General features: G+C 42.1%; 3 long non-coding RNA genes across 3 annotated transcripts in view; 2 read left to right on the plus strand and 1 right to left on the minus strand.

The window, feature by feature from the left end:
- Window positions 1–2,017, plus strand: part of LOC118167267 — a 3,375-nt gene extending 1,358 nt beyond the window's left edge. The window contains exon 2 of the long non-coding RNA XR_004751065.1: window positions 127–2,017. This is a non-coding gene — a long non-coding RNA (uncharacterized LOC118167267). The remainder of the gene's footprint in view (window positions 1–126) is intronic.
- LOC118167269 overlaps window positions 1–8,526 on the minus strand; it is an 11,748-nt gene extending 3,222 nt beyond the window's left edge. The window contains exons 1-2 of the long non-coding RNA XR_004751067.1: window positions 7,864–8,526; window positions 2,049–2,053 (exon numbers count right to left, since the gene is read on the minus strand). This is a non-coding gene — a long non-coding RNA (uncharacterized LOC118167269). The remainder of the gene's footprint in view (window positions 1–2,048; window positions 2,054–7,863) is intronic.
- LOC118167268 lies at window positions 6,206–8,518 on the plus strand. The gene is made up of 2 exons (XR_004751066.1): window positions 6,206–6,385; window positions 7,860–8,518. It is a non-coding gene; the product is annotated as an uncharacterized LOC118167268 (long non-coding RNA).
- Window positions 8,527–19,522: the final 10,996 nt, after the last annotated feature.

The following is a 19,522-nucleotide window of genomic DNA, read 5'->3' on the forward strand; positions in this document are numbered from 1 at the left end:
TTTCTTTCTTTCTTTCTTTCTTTCTTTCTTTCTTTCTTTCTTTCTTTTCTTTTCTTTTCTTTTCTTTTCTTTTCTTTTCTTTCTTTTCTTTCTTTCTTTCTTTTTTCCTCCTGTGCAGCTGACCAGTTAGCTACCTACATGCAGCACAACTCACACCCAGACTACAACTGCGGGGGACCTCGTACGTGAACAGCATGGAGGTGTCATCAAATGGCACAGGTCTGGACACGCTGCTTCTCCCAGAAGACAAGAGGGACTGCCTGGGCGTATTTGGACAACCAGCCATGCTGCTATCTAGCCAGTCCCGGTGCAGGGTGATGCTCCGGAGCACATTGCGCTGTGTGAACAACGCCCACAGTATTCCTCCCTTGGCACCAGCAGCTGGAGAAGAATGGGAGAGCTGCACCGGCTTTCCCACAATGGGCTCCTCAGAGCCGGGCAGAGAATAGCGTTCTGTCTCGTGGAGAAACTCAGAATTTATTTCAGCTCAGTCTGGGACTCACACGGTTTCTAGAAATTCTCTCTAAATACAGTTCTGGAAAGCAATTAAAATGTAGGCTTTTGAACCAAGAATCTTGGGCAGCCCAAGCCAACTGACTTCCCCATGAATTTGGAGGTGTAGAAGGCTTCGGCTGTGAAGCTGCCAATCTCAGGACCACCACACTGGCTGGATTAGAGAGTTTGGGTATCTTTGTTTCTTTCCTTCAGTCAAGGACTGATTTCTGTGGCTGCTCAGCTCCATCTGAAGATCCTGCATTTCCAGAGTGGCCACTGACAAAGTGAGCACAGGCCTTGGCCAATTCTGAAAATCTTACCTCAAACTCTTCAGAGGTTGTCCAAGAAGTGTATATGTTTCTCAATGTTTGGACAAAAATAATTATTTATAGGCTCACCCAGAACACCGAATACTGTACTGGATATTTCATGTGTGAGTTGGTTCACAGGAGTCTGGTGTGACTGGACGTACTACGCAAATTACAGACACACCCTGAACTTGAAATACTCCTGTTTTACCAGAGCCAATCATATTTCCAAGTTTGTTTGTCATAATATGTATCTCTCTAATAACTGAATGTGTGCTGATGGCACATTCCTAGTAACCTAAAACATTATCGAAAACACAGGGCTATCTCCAGCTGCAGACCCTGTTAGTGACAGCAGTGTTTGCTGTTGAATCACAAACCACAGAAAACAGTGATTTGCACAAGAATGGCTAATGCATAAGAAGCGTGGTGAACTCAACTTTTGCACAGGAAGAGGGAAGGAAGAAAAACATATTTATCTCACTCGTGGCTAAACGATAGTGCAAACCAGTAATTATATGTAAATTATGACCTTGCCCCCTTGCAGTCAGCTCCTCAGTAAACATGACCACATTTGATTTCCATCCCCTCAGCAGTCCAAAGCGTGATATATGCATCATTGTTTTCAGAGCAAGTTCAATGCTTCTCTTGAGATTTTTTTTCAATGACAACCTATAATTTTAGAGATCAAGATCTTAAATGAAAAGCTGAGCTTTCCCACGTCTGGGGGATTGTCATTGAATTATAAAACTTTGACAGTGTAATATTAGCTTTTATACATTTTGATCTCTCACTTCACACTTTTCTATAGCTAAAAGGCATTAAATATAAGTTTTAAAAATATTTTTATTTTTAAATATATAAATGTTTTTCATTTTCATTCAATATTCTGTAATATTTTCAAACCTGGACAAATGTCGAACAATTGAAGAAAACAAAGTGATAAAATAAACCCCTAAATTGGATATCATCCTATGTAATCTACATGGAAGTAACAAAATAACAGGAAAAAGAAGGAAGAAAAACCACACACACAAACCACACAAACCAGAAGGAATATGTAAGAAAAATAGGAAGGAAGCCCACAGAAATACATTTTTACAGATAATACAGATTTATTAAAAGAGAGCATAATAGAAAATTTCACTGAAGTGGAAGTGACTTAGAAAATTAATGGAATTTATTTCAACTTTTGAACAACTCTGATTTTTCTATTTATTTAAACAATACCAGGCGAATAATAACTGAGCCTCCGTACTCACATATTATCATGCATTTTGGTGTAACAAAGTGTAGCTACACATAATTATCCTGTGCTATCAGTTGTTGAAGTGATATTCATTATTGCCTACCTTAAACTGTCCCATAAATTTGCTCTGCGCTGGTAAGCAGATATCAAGTTCTGCCCAGAGATAGAACAAAGCTGATGAGTAAAGGGAATCTTAATAACTAAGTTTGTTGATGCTTATATTAAACTTCAGAAGTGTTTTGAATAAAAGAAATTGTTGCTCTGTGAATAGTCACAGTGAATTCCATCCGCATTTTCTTCTCTAATAACATTCTTGTGAAGTAGAGGCACATTTGGTTCCCTGACTTGGGTTAATGCAGAGCATGTTTGGGTGCAGAATTGCCCCGAGCAAATCCCCTTATGAGCAAAGCCCACTAGTGATGGCGGTGCCTCTGCAGGAAGCCCGAGGGCCTTGTTATCAATGCTGCACGCTCCTGCGTAGTGCTGAGGTTTCTGGTGGCATCTCCCATAGTCGCTGGAGCAGCTCCTCATGACCCACCACATTAACTCGTCCCAGGCAACACTTCTGGGATCCCTCTGTGGGCTTGGTGCATGCTGTGGTGGGACAGGGACGTGCCTGCGGATGTGCCACCACGTTCCTGTGGAGCTGCTCCGCATCCACGTACGTGAGCTTTGGTGTAACCCCCCGTCAGACCAGGCAGCTTGAGTCAACAGCTCCACCACAGCAGTCGGAGGCTTTTGTGGCTAGATGGGATTTAAATAATTGGCAGGGCTCAGAACAAAACCCGAGTTTAAGAGGAACCCTAGCTTGACTCCATGCGTGTGAAATGCTGCTTGCTGCTGTTTCTCCTCTGGGATCACAAATAGGTTTGCTTGCATTACCTAAGCGGGGCTAGAGCAGACCTTTTTCCCACTAAGGCACACCTTTAAATACTTTGCAAATATCAGCAAACCGAGTTTCACAATGGGAGTTTCTACTGGCGGGCAGGTTGTATCATCAATTTTGGGATGAGGAAATGAGGCAGGACTGGCAGCTGGCTGCAGGCCACCTCACTGTGCCTGCGTGGCACAGGGTGAAGGTGCCGCGGCTGGAGGGGATTTGTGGCAGAACAGAACTCCATCCTGGCTCGTGAGTCTGCTGGGGAGCAAGGTCTGTCTGGTGGGTGCCTGCAGTCCTCTCCATGGTGCCTTGCAGAGGCCTCCTGGGGCACCCTGTGGCTGCTTGGCAAAGCGCTTTGCCATCCCTCACATCCCTGCTCATCACTCAGGAGGAGTGACGTAGGTTTTGTAGCGTGAGGAGGGTGTCTTGGAGGACAAGTTTCCAGCAGCTGGTCTGAGAGTGGAGAATCAGATACATCCTTTCCAATTCCTTTATTTCCTTCTTTTCCCCCCCCCCCCCTTTTTTATTTTTATTTTTTATTTAGTTTTTATTAGGCAACATCAACAAAAAAAGAGGTTATTTAAAGGGACACAGACTAAAAATATGCTGCTGTAGTTTGTGAAATAGGCAAGTCAGGAATTTGCTGTGACTCAGTGGCTGATTGTAAACTACAGCTTGGGCAGGGAGGGAGGCAGGGAGGGCCTGACTCAGCAGATGCCGGAGCCTTCAAAGGGATTAGAGCCGTTGCCAAGGCGTTCCACCCTTTTTTCCTCTTTAAATGTCTTAACTATCATAGTCTTGCATTGCATTATATGTAAAAAACATGTATACTATTGAATTGGCACATCCAGGATGGAGAGCACTTAAACATCAAGATTTTCCTGAAGGATTATGGTCTGATTATATCTACATGTGCACACTATTTCATCACTGTGTAAGGAGCAAAATCCTTTCCATACAATTAAAAACCCTCAAGCTTCATTAACACATTAGCTGGAAACATTTCAAAATAGGCACTCTGAAATAAAACAACTTGAATCTTCATCCATTTTTTTTTTTTTTTCCAACACAAACCTGTCATTTGGGCCAAAACATTTTGTCCCCCAGCATACCTCTGGAGCTGACGCAGAGCTGCGTCTCTAGGAAATCACCCTTGTGAGACTTCACTGCAAGACGCTGTGCTTTCTAAGGGGCTAGTTCCCCATGCCTGTTGCCAATCCATTTCATAACTTCTGCCTCTGTGCAATCTTTTCAACTGAAAAGATAAAAATGAACGCAGGGAGTTGGTCTGTACTTAAAAAGTTTTGCTGGCATGGCTATGGTGTAATTACAATAGCAAAATCCCTACTGTAAATTCAGTCCTGCCATCAAAAGCCCTTTTTGTTGTTGTTATAATGTAATCTGTACCATGAACTGGTTTAATTTGTACCAGCAAAACAACTTTTTCTTTTTTTTGCTGGCCTAAGCTGTTTCTCCATTCAGGGTGTTGGCTGTTGCAGGATGAATGCTTTACCTGCACCAAGTGGAGATGTGCCTAGAGGATGAGCAGCCCTTTTCCCCTTGTACTCTGAATATAAAAGGGATTAGGAGGCATATGACAACTGTTGGGTCAAAGGAGAATTTCAATCCACCTTTCAGTCTGTCTCCTTTGCATAAACCCTGTGTTTTTTGTCTCTGTCTTTACTCTGAAGACTTTCTGGCTTGCAGCCATTGGTTTGCCAGCACACCCCAGCACCGTTTCTGATATTTAAGGCATTTTTGGACTGATAGACTAAAGGAGATTATAAATTTCACATTACCATCAGTTAAAAACTCAGGTTCTCATCTCAGGGTAGAAACACTGTTCCACAACCACCTTTTCTACATGCAGACTATTATATATTTTTTTAATCTGGCTGTGATTTTCTGTATAATGAATTTCACTTGCTGCTCCACTGCAGCCTGGTGACCCCTGATACTCAAAACCAGGCTTTTGTACTCACCTGATGAAAACAAGCAATCCTCAGATCACACCCAGGAGCTTAATGTGGCTGGTACGATGAAAACATCAGGTTGCAGTTATCAAGTTCAAGGCCCTTGTGCCTGCTCCGCACCTCGACACAGCAGGCACACGTGGGTACTAGCACATCTTCCTAACACCTGATGCTGTAGGTGCTATCCCAGGGATGGGATCTGGGGAGGGGGTGATCCATTGGGCAGCCCATGAAGACAAGTACTGACATACAGAATAAACAACTTTTTAATAAGTGCCTGTGGAATATAATTTTTTATGCATATTTTCTTGGTTTTTCTATTTAATATCATTTCAATATTCTGTGGAATTGATACCAGATATAATAAAATGCAGCAATGAAGGGAGAATTATATATATATATTTAGTTTGAGAAACAAATGCTTCAACCTGTTTTAGAGAAACTCCTAACACTTCCACAGTAGATCACCAGAGCCATTTTCACAGTATCTTATGCCAAAAAAAAGCAGGGACAATATGGAAGGAACAGGTGTATTGGCTACTTTTGCTGCTTGAAGAGGTAAACACTTAATTTGCGGCTACTGCAAAGGAGGTAAACATTTAGTGCACAGAAAAGTTTCCTTCCCTCTGAGAAAGACCCACTGATGTCGACCTAAATAAACTCTGGCAGTCAATCTGTTTTCTCTCTCTCTCTCTTTTTAAAAGAAAAAAGAAAAGAAAAAAGAAAAAAGAAAAAAAAAAAGCTTAATATCCCCCAGAGAACTGGCTCTGATTTTGTATTGCAACTGCTTGTATAAAAGCCAAAGACGCTATAAGAAGGTAGGATACCTGGGCTTCCTGAACTCTTTTTAGGCAGGAGCAGGGCAAATTTGGGAGTGCTTTACATCTAGTATTCCTATCTTAGTGTGCACAGGTTTATCCATGAAAACAAGGTGGGCTTGGTAGCACTCTCAGTTTGTGAGAATATTGGTCATCTTACTCTGCAAAGCAGGTTGCTTTGGCTGGAAGGAAGCTAACTGAACCGTAACCATTTGGGCTGACCTTTCTCATGCTGATGGTGTGCTTCTGGCTTGTCATCGGTGCCTTCTAGGATACAAAGTTCAGTCCAAACTGTTATCAGAATGAGGGAAAGTGGGGAGAACAACAAATAAATAAATAAAGGTAATTTTTGCTGCTGTATTTGAGGAGGCATCTTGTTAAGACTTATCTCTGCAAAAATCTTCCCAGTTGTGGCCAAATTATAACATTTTGAAAATAAAACAGACTTGGTGCAGAGTTAAGCAAAGCTAGTGGGTAAATAATCACATTCAGGTAGGCCTAGTGGAGCACCTGAGCTGTGCCTGGAGAGCCCATCCCACCCGCTCCTTGGGGCTCCACGTTGACTTCAGGCCCTCTGCATGGGGCAGCTGCTGGGAAAATCTGGAGAGGAGATGAGTTGGATTGGAGATATCAGACCTAGACTGGAAGAAGAACAACAAAGGGTTCTTGCTATCAGTAAATACCTCTTTTGCTTTACTTGTTTAATGAAACAAACCTGAACATCGCTCTCCTGGTGAGCCCTTGTTTTTCTTAGATTGCTCATTCTCCAAGGAAGTTTTGTGCATCCCTGCACAATGATTTCTTATGGTGTTTAAGGGTTAACCGTCTTCATGACTTTTAAATATAATCATTTTTTTTTTTTTTAATTATATATATATATTTTTCAGATTATGAGATGATTTCCTTAAACTGAAAATAGGGCCAAAACTCCTAAATCCTGGCTGAAGGGTTGTAACATTAGCAGCAGCTCTCAAAATCACAGCTCTCATTAAGCATGACCTGCAGCGGTGCTTGTTTTTGATCTGATATCTAGCTCTTGTCTTTTCTCTATAGTGTTTTTCTAACTCTTCAGAGAGTGTCTGCAGCAACCGAGTCTTCCTGAGGTTTGCATTCAATTTGCAAACTGCATGTCTGAAGCTGAAAAATAGGCTCCATGTTTTTGTGGTGCAGCGAGGTTTGCCAGGCCCCTTCAAAAACGACAGAACCGTGTTGTGGTTTGTTTCAGTTGACATGGGCTGCAGCCGACGTGTGAACCTTTCGGTGCCCTCCCTGAGTGCACGGCCCCCTTCCCTAGATGAATGTATCGGTGCAAATTTATTTCAAAAACACCTGCAGAGAAGCGAGGAACTCTGGTTTCTCGTTTTGGCTACGTGGTTTTAAGACAACTGTGCCAACACCATCCTTCGGGACATCTGTGAACAACTGCTTTCCACCCATTGTTGTAGCCGCTCAGTTTTAGAGCTCTTTATTCTCTTTCTTGAGCTCTTAGAAGATCTTTTATAGCATGTCCATTGGACATTTTCACAAGCTTGTTGCTTTAGTCAGCCAGTATGTGTATGGGAATTTTTTGATAGTCCAGGGGCCCAAGGAATTGCTGTACCCTTCTCACGTTTGTTGGGGAAGGTGTGCTACAGATGGCAGCATTACTGCTGTGCTCAGTCTCTGCACAATTTTGTGTTATTTTTTTTTTTTTTTTTTTTTTTGTCTCTGAGGGATGATATTTCTTTTAAAAGGAGTTGACTTTTTCTCTAAGCTTTAGTCCAGCACCTCTGCCCAAAGCTGCTCACAAGCCCTGTTATGCTTCTCTCTGTTACCCAAGTCATGTACCTCTTTATACCATCCAAAGGTCTTGCATTTTTCAAGCAAAATATGTTTGCTAAGTGAGAGTTTGCAGAGCCAGGGTCTCCCTGTGGGAGTGTTGAACACGTACAAATGTCACTAAGTTTTCCAAACAGCACCTGCCAGAACCCTGCTGGTGCACCACTACATCAGAGCAGGATCTGGCATCAGACCTCTCTCCAGAATGTTTTCCTGGGGGGGGGGGGGGGGGACGGGGGGTGAATTTTTATTTTAATTTTTATTTATTTTTAAAATATATGTACTTAGTTCTAAGCAGTTAGTTTGTCTCTCTTGCAGTGACCCATCTGAATTACAGTTTTTTTTTTTTTTTTCCTTTGCCTTCATCTGTTTAATGCCTCCTCCTGCTTTGGCCTGGAAGAAGGAGAATTTCCCAGAGCAGTGAATTGCTGACTGAATGCTCTCTTCCACTTCTGTCAAGATTTGAAGTCCTCATCCTGAGAAGATGTTTTCAAACTCCTTCTCATCTGTCTTTACTGAACTTGTGTTCTCTCTCATTTTTATCCCATTGATTTTTCTTTTTCCTTCGGTAGTATCTTTCAAAATTTATTATTTATGCGTACCCTTATTTGCATAGTTAGAGGAACAGTTATTTCACCTCTTTATTTCACAGTATTATTCCCAAACCTGTATAATTTATCTGAAATTATTTTTCTTTTCTTTCATTTTGCTAAAATATTAAGTAGCATAGAGCTATGACCTAGCCCTAGAGGATATTTTCTAGAAATATTGCTGCCTCTTTGTTTCCACTTATCTTTTAAAACCTATCGAAGAACTAACTTTCTCACTTAAAGTGTGTGAAGCTGGGTTTGGTTTCACTCCCATTACTTACGTGACTCGAAGTTGAAAGTCATAGAAAAATTCAGGATCGTTATTTCAGTGCTGCCGCCTTTATCAGCTAAACTAATATATTTTAAGAAATAATCAGTATTGTTTGATATGATCTGCTTTTGATAAACCTGATGTTTTCTATTACTTTTATTAGTCATCTTAAACTCTTTATTATTCAGATTTTTCATCTGTCCTTCTGCTGTCCTCCTGGCATCTCTGTCAGGGCAGCAGGCTGGGTCATTTACACTTCCAGTCACTGGGGTAGCATCCCTCCTCTGCCAGGGAACAGGAACTTAAGTACTGCTTTACTGAAAAAAACAACATTAAAGGTCCAATGGCCTTCAACAACTCTTAACACAGTGAGACTACAAGTTACCTGGACTAGTTCATTTCCATATGTTTAACCTAATGTACCTAGATCTAACTTCTTCTTGAGTATTTCTTCTGTTGCTGGTGACCCATCTCCAGTTCTAAATTATTAGCTGATACTTATTCACAAGTCTCAGCTTACAGTTTTTTAGTTTATTGTCCATGTTCTTATGGTTATTTTTAATCTCCTTTTCTAAGCAGGTTGTCACCTTAATCCCACTTCTTTCTTTACAATGGCAGTATACAGTATTTATAGTATAGTTCACTATTTATACATAAAAACATTCTTTATTATGGTCTTTTTCAGTAGAAATTACTTACCAGCTCTACTTTACCACTTACCAGCTGTTATTGATATTTTTCTTTTTAAATTTACTCTTCCAGGTTGATTTTGTGCATAACCATTCTTAGCTCCGTGAACTTGGAACTTCCATAGTGCCAAGCATATAATTCTGTCTGCACATAATTACGTCTGCTAAATGACCTAAGCAACAGCTAATTTCTATTCCGTGACCAGTTTTTCTGTGGCAGACTGAGGTGTAATGCAGACTTCTTTTTGTGCTGATACAATACATTTAGAACATGGAAACCCATGCTCACACCACTGGTGCTGAGGCCATTGGAGAATTCCTCCCCTCCAGGTCTCATAGTGGTGTAATTAATTTTGTTCCAAACATTTTCATCTTGCGCTGAAAGTATTCTTCTATTCCTTCTTTTTCAAATTCCTCCTTTTCATTAACATCATGTTCCTTGGTCTAGTCAGCAAGTAACCCGGGAAGATGATTTCATCTCTACTGAGACGGGGTAGCCTGAACTCTGCCAGTCCTTCTGTCTATTCATTGAAATCCAAATTTCCACAAATCCAATTTCATTAAATATTTGCTATGTACTGATTTTGTAAAAAAAAAAAAATCACAAATTATCCTGTAAGTGATAGCCAGCATCCTCACATACCTTTAATTCAACTTCGGAATTGATTAACTTTGTATAATTTTAAAGCAGCTTTTTTTTTTTTTTTTTTTTTTTTTTTTTTTAAGTTATTATAGAACTAACAGTTGTGTGAAACATGCACACACAAAAAACTTAATTAAGATGGCACAGGCAACATCTGTTCTAGTAGATTACAGTTTTTGAATGCTAAATACACAATGTGGTTACCTTGTTTTGTGTACACAGCACATGTATAAAGGTTTTTCAAACATTTCCATTTTATACATCCCTATAAATCTTCATACTGAAGTATGATTCCTTTTAGCTGGAATTTTTCCGGATACTCTTGTAGACCCCTTAGAAAAAAAAAAAAAAAAAGAAGAAGAAGAAGAAATCCATACCTAACAGAGGTATGCAGTGTACCAGTCAGAAAGCACTGACATAAAGCAGAGACCCATTTGGTTATGGTGATAAAGCATTTTCTGAAAAAGAGATATAATATTATTCCTAAAACATCTGGATCTCCCTAGCATTGCACCTCAACTCACAAACAAGTGCACTTATCTCTTTTGTGAGCTGAGTTACGGCTAGAGATGTGGTCTCTGCTGCAGCTTGACTTGGTTAATAAGTTCAATTTCTTTGAAAGGGACTGGGAATAAATGAGACAGTGGTGAGTAGACCCTGGGCACCCTCCTCTCTGCGTAGGAAGGGGCTGTCCCATCATGGCAAAGCCAAAGACGAACACATTGATTACTGCAAATCCTTGCTGGGAGGAAGGGGAGAGGGAAAAGCAAGCGTATCGATCAGCTGGGGTTAGCTGCGAGTGGAGGGAAGGAGAGGGAGGTGGCGAAGGAAGGGCAGCGGAGGAGATGTGGAGCAGGCACATGGTCTGCTGCCGTGGGAGCCAACCACTTGAATTTCTGCCATCGCCCATTAGCGGAGGCAGCAGCAAAAGTGATTAATGTCTCCTTGGCAGATGAATAACTCTTGTGTTGCTTCCAACAGAAGCTGCCAAAGTTGGACAGAAACCTGCTAAAGGTGCTCAAATCCTCCAAGTGGGGAGGCTGGATGAGCAGGCAGAAATTTACTTCCAAAAAAAGCAGCCTTTAAGGAGCACTTGCAGGATGTGCAGGGTCCAGAGCCGATGGATGGCTGTGGGAAGAGGAGTGGGGTAATAAAGTGTGCTTTAAAGGAAAGCCAGGAACTCCTGAATTTTAATTTGAGGACTAATATGGACTCGCCCAGATCTGGGCAAGGTGAAATCTGCTCTCGCTGAAACCACAGGGAGGTTTTGCCTTCATTTCAGAAGGGTCAGAATGTCACGCTTTTCATGAAGAGGGAATAACATTGACTGATGTGGGGAGAGTAGTCTGGGAATAAATGAGTTACCTTTCACAGTGGTTCAGCTCCAACTGGTTTTTACTGTTATGAACCACATCCTACAACCCCTTGCATATAAACTTAATATTAAGCTTTGGTTTTAAAAAACACAAGAAGCCTCACCAGCTGGGACCAACACCAGTCCAGAGACTCAGAACAACCACAGGTTGCAGCATCTTGTGGCCCCATTATGTTTCAGTGCCCCTCCCTTAGCTGCTGAGCCCTGAGCTTGCCAGAAATGCCTTCAGTCCCTCATTATCAAAAAGTAAATATTTAATATGTGCTACCCGGCACTTAGCATGGATGGGGATGCGTTTGTGGCACCTGCCTTCACGTTAGAAGTCTCAAGTTTAAGTTTAATCCCATAACAAAGCTGAGGGGGAATGTGAAGGCTGGGGAAGGGGTGAGGGAACAGTTAATTCACCATCTGATGCTGGCTGGGATCCTGGGTTATTCTGCACTTAGGGCAAGGCTCCATGCCTGGTGGTGAGGGAGCTGCTGATCACAGCCAAGGCTAAAAGGGAGCAGAAGTGCCTTGTCACGGGGTCATGGACTTCTGTCATGAGTCCCGTTCATTCACATTACTGGAAAACGAAACAATTCCCCTTAACTTCAGGAAGGAATGCTAGTTTCAAACTTAGGTATGTGAAAGACTTAGTTTCCTTATATTAGAAGGTGTCAGGATAGCTTTTTTATCCACACAGGCAGGTTTGCTCCAGGAAAGACGGGGGATTAATTAGGTGAGTAAGATGTCTCATAATATGTGAGAATTAAGAGGTTTCTGTATGCACGGGACTATAAAAACTTTTTTGTGGTTTTTGTTTTACGTGGCTTTGTACCCTTTTAGTTTCACTTTAGTTTTTTGTGTTTGACTATGCCCCAGAGTGAGAACCACACAGTTTGACTTGGCTTACAACTGAAACGGAGTGAAACAGCAAAGCCTTGCAGCAAGAAGTTGTAAAACAAAGTCCCCGTGCTCATCAGGGAGCTGGCTGCCTGTTGGGAAGAGTCAGGCTACTCAGCTCCATGCACTGCAGAGCACTGGGGCTCTGTGCTAGACACAGCTTAATGCTGAATTGCAACTACAAAGGTTTGGATCAGTTAAATTTCACAAACACTTAATAAAGTTTCTGAAAATCACAAAGCTGATTGTCATTGAAGGATGCCACTATGAAACATTTCAGTATCCTGGAAAAGACCGTTTTTGAAATGACCATTTATTTAATTTTCATACAGCTTATGCTAGGGTTTGTGCTAAACACAATCCTAAATAATCAAGAAAGGACAGGTGACAAATTTTCCAGATCACACACAGTAGTTTAGGACAGAGGTAACTAGAACTTAAATAAAACAGCCTTAATTATAAGTGAATAATAAGGAGCTCTATTTTAGTTATTACCATTCAGACAAAATTTCTTGGAGACAATGGAGATAATTTTCAGATAATCTCCCATTAGTGTTCAGAAAGATTATAAAGGTAAGTAGTACTTTACAAATAATTGGGGAAAGGATAGAGGAATATAATAATGCAACTCTATAAATTCATGTACCCACCCCATGTAATGGAATTAGTTCCAGTTCGTCCTGTTCAAGAAATGATACAGCAGAATTGGCAACAGGTAAAAAGCTAAGAGCTATGAGACAACCACAGTAGATCAGTACTCTTTGGTTTGGAAGAGATAAAGTATCATGATAGGAATATTGCAAATGTTTATAAGATTTTAGAGGTATAAGAGAGAAAATTATGCAGATTGTATGCTATTTTCTTAGTCCAACAGATTCAGAGGCACACGGAGAAATTATTAGAGTGAAATGTATATAAACACAAGGAAATTCTCTTTCACACACTGTATAATTATGTAGAATTCATTGTTACCGAGTGATGTGAAGATAAAGAATATAAATGATCTCAAAGGTATTAAATGGAAGAGGGAAGCTTTGTCTCTCCATAGCAAACAAGCTTCACCTATCACTGAGGTGTGCAGGTCTCACACGGGTGGAGCAGGGGCATCGGTGCATTACCCCCATGAGCATAGACTGCAGCTGCCACAGCCAGGGGCTGACTGGTACAGCGGAGCTCACCTTCCACTATGGAACCTTCCAGTATTGTATTTCTGTGTCCAATTTCTCAGTTTGGAATTGGAGATTTGCTTATTTGACAAAAGCTGATCTGGATGAGTTGGAGTTTCTGGTGCGACCTAGTCCTAATTTTGTGTCATTCTTACAACCATCGCATTAATCAGATTTATTTGCATTAAGGAGGGATCCAGGCTATATTAAGAAGGAATTTGCGCTTAGGGAGGAAGCTTGACTTTAGAAGTACCTATTTTCTCTCTGAAGCCAAGCAACACTATATAAAGTTTCTGACCCTATATGATATTATTGCTTACGTGATTACAAGCTGCAGACAGTGATGATGCAGTATGAGTATGGGTCTAGTTGTCACGACGTGATAAGCAGACTTTGGCAATACATTCAGCTTCAATGAAGACTTACAAAATTTAGGATTTTCCCCCAAACTTGTCATGTGCAGTATCTATAGATGAGTCCCAGCAGTGTCCTGTAGACAGCCTCAGCAGACCATAGCCATCAGGTTTTTTCCCCAAGCCGGAGCCGTGGACCTACACCTTCAGCGTAACACCAGAAAGCAGAGCCAGTGTGTATGCAGGTGCACTGATTTGCATTAGAAATTACCCCTGGCTTTTCTAGCAGTTTAACTAGGTCAGTTAGGGGTGTGATTGTTTACTCTAATAATTACCCTTGAGAACAGGCACCTCTTTCCTGGGGAGTGAACTTGAAGAGTAATAATACCTTTGCACTAGTAAAATGGAGTCCAAAGTAGATAGATGGCTGATAGTGCTAAAAGTCCTGTGTGTGGAGACAGCCAGCAATGTGTAACTAGATACCAATATGTGTAAATAGATTTTACCAAATGTGTAAATAGTTACCAATATTTTTCCTTTCAGTAGTTAACTTCAGTTCTGAGTATTGATATTACGACACAATTGCTAAAGAAACTGAGGCAAGTAAGTGATCATGAAATCATATCTAACATGATACTTATAAGAAACCAGCAAGATCCCGGGGTGAGCAGAGGGGAGTTTTTTAGATCGTTAACTTAAAACACACACACACACAACAGACACCCACACCCACTCTGTTATTCAGAAACCTGAATATCATCAGGAAGTAGTGAGTCATTATCAGGCCATTGCCCTTTTTCATTATGGTGTCTCCTGAATGGAAAATTTAGTCTTCTTCTGGCCTTTGGACCAAGGTCTCCGTCCCCTGCCTCTGTCCCCCTCGTCCCACACAGGCAGAGGCGCACGAGCAGAAGCCTGGGTTGTGCAGGGTGGGTTTGAGGGCAGTACTGGTAGGTGTGTTTGGGACAGCGAGGCTTAAAAAGGGCCCAAACAAGTTGCCCAGCATATTTTTAATAGCTCACTGCCATAAATAAATGACAGAGAATCAGAGTTAATGCCTTGAGAAGGTCTGGAAGTCATTTGTATTTTAAAACGTCTTGTTAGCGTACATTGTGGCATTACTATTAAAGCAACTGGTTCAGCCTAATATAATACATCTAATTATATGACGTGAGCCTCATCTGATGACTTTTGCCAATTATATCTGACAGGGCTATTTTAGATGAGAGGCCATGTGTTACAGCAATTTCAGGAGATGAATATAACATAGCATATGTTTTCAAAAATAAAATATCCACTATGTTATTTGCAGTGATTAAGTGCCTACCAATGCAGTTGTGAGGCAGGGAAGCAGGCCCTTCTGGTTTGTAAATTATGCCTGTGCTGAGTCATCGCTGCTTTTTAAAAAAGGTTTATTATGAATGAAGGGCTGGGTCAATGCCAAGTGCTTTGTTTCTCGCTGTTTCTTTTGTTCCCCTGCATATTGTTCACGTCCCTGGAAACATGTGCCTTAAAATTAAAACTTGTGAAGTGGCAGGAGAAGCATCAAGCACTCAAAGCCTCCAAACAGCCTCCACAAGGAGAGACCCTATAGACCTGAGTAGGAGATGCTACCAAAAATGAAGAATATGACATAATCTATTGTATGACAAAACATTATCCCTTAAAATTAATGTAAAGGTCAACTCTGGGAAAACAAGGCAAAACAAGCTGTTAACATTTTGTGCAAGAGAAGAGAGAAGCAGCCTCATGTGAGATTGTCTGGGCAGAAGATAAAAAGAAAATAAGGACATCTTCCTTTCCCTCTGGAAGTGTCAGATGGATAAGAAGTGGGCAGAGATTAGAGAGCTGCTCTTGGTGCCTCCTGTGCCTTCAACTGCTGTTCAGACAGACGCTGAGCAGACAGAGTTCAAAATTTGTGGGTAAGAGGAGAAAGAGAGAGAGAATAGGAGAGAGCAAGAGAAATGCACTTATCTGATGTTGTTTAATGTAAACGTGTATACCCCTGAATAAGCGCTCAGGCCAAACATACCAACACTGCTTTTTCTGGAGACTGCCCCAGAAAATGTCTTGTGAGGGTGCTGAATTGCAGGGTCCCAGGCTGGGAGGCCACAGGAGTTGGTCTCTGAGATGGGAGGCACATAGGCCTCCTCAGCCTGCTGCAGGGAGCGGATCCCAACAGGCTTGGTGGCACCTGGAACGTGCTGTGGCCAGTCCCTGCTGGGCAGCACAAATCTGTCGCTGCCTGTTCATGCATTCAGACCTCTGGGCATGCACTGATGGAGAGATTTGGGCAAGGGGATGGTTGTAGGGTGGCAGCAGCCCTGGTGGGGAGCAGCAGCTTGGACTCCCACGTTGTGTCAGTCCCAGAAGTTTTGCATATCCAAGCCCCAACTCACACTGGAGTTTCACTGGGATGGCAAGTGAGATGCTCTGCATCCTCTCCAGCCTGCAAGTCCCATCCTGAAATGCTCCCAAAGGTCTCTCCATGTGCACAGGAGCAGTGAGCCTTACCCAGACTCTCACCAGCCAGACCTGCATATCACTCTGAAGTACTTATCTGCAATACGAGAAACTTGTGTCCAAATCCCTTCCCTGCTGGCTGGCACTCAAACGTGTGTTTGTATCCTAGGAAAGCCTAATTATTCCACTTCAGGGTATTCTGGGACAGATGTTCTCCAAATCTCTCGTTCAGGTTTTTCGACTTTGGCTAAATATTTACATTCTTCAGCTGCCCCTACCCTCAGCTGAGTGTGTAACCACTTAACTATGCAGTAACTTTCTCTTTCGCTCTACCCCAGTAGATACCTAATTGTTTTGAAAAAAAGCGAAGCAATTTTAACAGGAGGGACTGAGAGCCCTCTGAACACCCACTGCCTTCATAGCTAGATTGCTACTGAAAATTAGAAGCTGGTTGTTAAAAGCCTCCAGGCCAAAAAAGAGCTCTTCCACCTCTCACATGAAGTCTTTAATCACTAGATTACAGGATAAAAGGCAGAGTGGGTGAGGAGGGAGCACTGTGTGTTTCATGGGAAAGGCCTGTCTTAGGTATTGAATGCCAAAAGAGCATTCATGGTCAAGGAGAAGGATATAATGTCCATTGGCACGGCATCACCTAGCTCTCTTAAGAGTTTTAACTTCGCTTCTTTCCTTGACTTGTCTGAGATAATTTAGGTGGCTTCCTATTCAGTGTGCAAGCTGGAGGATGCTTATGAAGACAAGCACGGACAGAGATTTCCATCCTGCCTGTGGTCTGAGCTGGCCAGATGATACCTAGCAGTGATCCAGCGGCGTATGTGATACTAGTGCATTGCTGCACTTCAATCAATACATCCAGCTGAAAGGCAGGGTGCTTTTGCTGAGGCACAACACAGTGCTAACACAGCTAAACAGCCTCCGAACCACAACTGGCCTGCAGCCAGCCAGTGAGGAACACAGCCAGAGGAGTCCAGGTCTGCCTACACCTACCTGCATAAGCCCAGTTATTAGTTAGTGCCAAATCCTCCACTTGCTCTAAGGCATTTGGGTGCCACAGTGTTAGGCACTGTAGCGTTATGCATTGTATTTTTGGATGCTTGACTTCCAATTGACCTGTAGAGTCAAATCTGAGCTGAGCTGGTGTAAAACCTGCACTGGGATTTGCATAATGTGTGAAGTTCTCTGTCACAGATGTGGTGATTTATGGCCACAAGCAGTCCAGCTTTGGTGCTGGCACTCACCTGAACATTGAATAAATACACCAACACATAAACCTGCATCATGACTTATGTTCTAATTAATCTGCCACTCTCAAGTATGTTGCTTCCATGAGCAAATGTTCTGATTCATTCAGAGTTTATTTGACATCAGCTCCTTCAAGTTCAGTTCTCTTTAACCAACTCATGTGTTAAATTGGGGAATAAACATTCCTCAATAGGGTTGCTGAAACTTTTTTCCTGGCACGCAGAGGCAAGATAAGATACATATTTAACACTGGAAAAAAAGTTATTTCCTTGTTTATTTACTTGAAATTGAATTTGGAAATTGAAGGTAGCAGACATCAGTTCTTTGTAGTTTTTGCTTATTGGAGATTCTGTGGTTTGTTTTCACCTTCCTTCAGCCAGTGGTATAGTGCTGTGTAGTGTATGAGAGATTCAGGTCAAAGACATAAAAATACATTAAAAAACAATTATAAACAACAAGAATTTCATGTTCATATCGTGCATTTTTGTCTGAGATACCGACGTATATAACCAAACTTGCCAAATTCTTCTAAGTAATGTGTGTGTATGTGGTTTAAAAATGCAAGCAACCCCATCAAAGGGCCTCCAGCTTTTTGATTCTCTGAGAAATGAATAATATTCAGCACATTTTTTGGAAACCGCATTTAAGTCAACCCTGAAAGTGGGGCTGGACATTTAATATTCAGAGAATTTTAACAGCTTCAACATGAACTAGGAAAAAGTAGAGTTGCATTTTGGATCCTGCCGTCTGCCAAAATAATACCCTCACATATTTTTAATCTTCACAGCACTTTGCAGACAATGAATGGACAGGTTTAGGTGCTTTGGTCTTGAGCTCTGAGCTTGGTGGTTCTCAGTGTATGTCACAGCCAAAAAAATTCTTAAGGCTCAAGAAAGTGGGGGTTGCAATGTCAGGCGTTTGGGAGTTAGGAACACGCTGTTATTAAAATCTGCTTGTGCAACTTGGTCAGTGCCCTCATCAAAGGGCCAGACTAGCGTTCTTCCTTGTTCCTTCATTTGGACCAAGTGCATCTTGGAGGTGGCCCCTCTTCCTGGAGCATGCTCGCCCATGTGGGGCCCGTGGCAGGGGAGCAATCCCAGCTCTGGAGCTCGGTGCTCTGGCTTTCGAGGCTGGGTTGCTTGACTGCCTGTTACAGTTTCCACAGGGCTCTAATTTCACTCAGTGAGTTTTTTTTTTTTTTTTTTTTTTTATCATTTTGTTTTGTTTTGTTTTGTTTTGTTTTTGGTGTTATTTGGATATTTTTCTGATGCTACCAAAAATCTTACGGGCACTAATCTGGGCAGCTTCCCTGAAAGTTTGGGCAATCTTATTATTCACATTTTGCAACTGAGGAAATAAAGACAAGCTTGCTTAAAATATCTTCTGGAGTTTGCTGACCTTTCCAAGGCACCAAGACCTTGAGTTTTCACAGAGCATAGCATTCAGTCCTGGCATCCTCACCCACACCCATAGCCACCACTGAGAAGGTCCAGCCCTGTAAGCTGGGCACAATGCTAGGAACAGTCATTCTCATGTGACTTAGTCTCAGGACATTGTCTGGTATCTGAATGGGTCCTCCTGGCACATGCTCAGAGAGACTCATATGTCTAAATGACATTTCTTTTTAAGCAATGAAAGTATTCTTCCTCTTCCTGCAATCTCCCGCATTGTTCCCCTCTCTGTTTCTGCGGCGAACATGGGAAGCCTGCCACAGACAACATCTGAATTCAGTGCATAGCCCGGCTCCTTCCAGGTACACTGACTGGGGCACTGATTGTATTTGAACTGAAATACCATGTGACTGACCAGCCTTAATTCTGCGTTTCCTATCTTTGGAGAGTTTGACTTGGCAGTCCTGCCAGTGCTATTGTGCAATAACTTATAAACGTGCTGGTAGATTAAGTGGAGAATATTTGGAGAGGGATGTGAATGTGTTTGTGTTCCTGAAGCTAACAGCCCAAACACCCCGTGAGGTAAGTGATCAAGTACCCTCTTTTTACAGAGGAGGAAGAGGGTGTGTGGGCTGATAATGTGACAGGAGGCCAATGGCTGTGTTCTCAGCTCTGCTCAGCTCCTGCTTCCAGTACTTAAAGGCAACGCGGGCAGTTCCCAGCCCTGGATGTGCCAGGCATCCTAAAGCTCCTAAGCTGCTCCTATGGAACAGAGACTTTGCTGCCAGGGAAGGGTAGGTCGGGCGCCCTATCCTCTGCTCATTCCCTGTGGAGGGAAGTGAGAATACCACTGCACCAGCTGCTCCAGGTTGTGGTAGCAGAAGACCTCTTCTTT

This window comes from Oxyura jamaicensis, chromosome 4 (assembly GCF_011077185.1).
Source record: "Oxyura jamaicensis isolate SHBP4307 breed ruddy duck chromosome 4, BPBGC_Ojam_1.0, whole genome shotgun sequence".
Lineage (NCBI taxonomy): Eukaryota > Metazoa > Chordata > Aves > Anseriformes > Anatidae > Oxyura > Oxyura jamaicensis.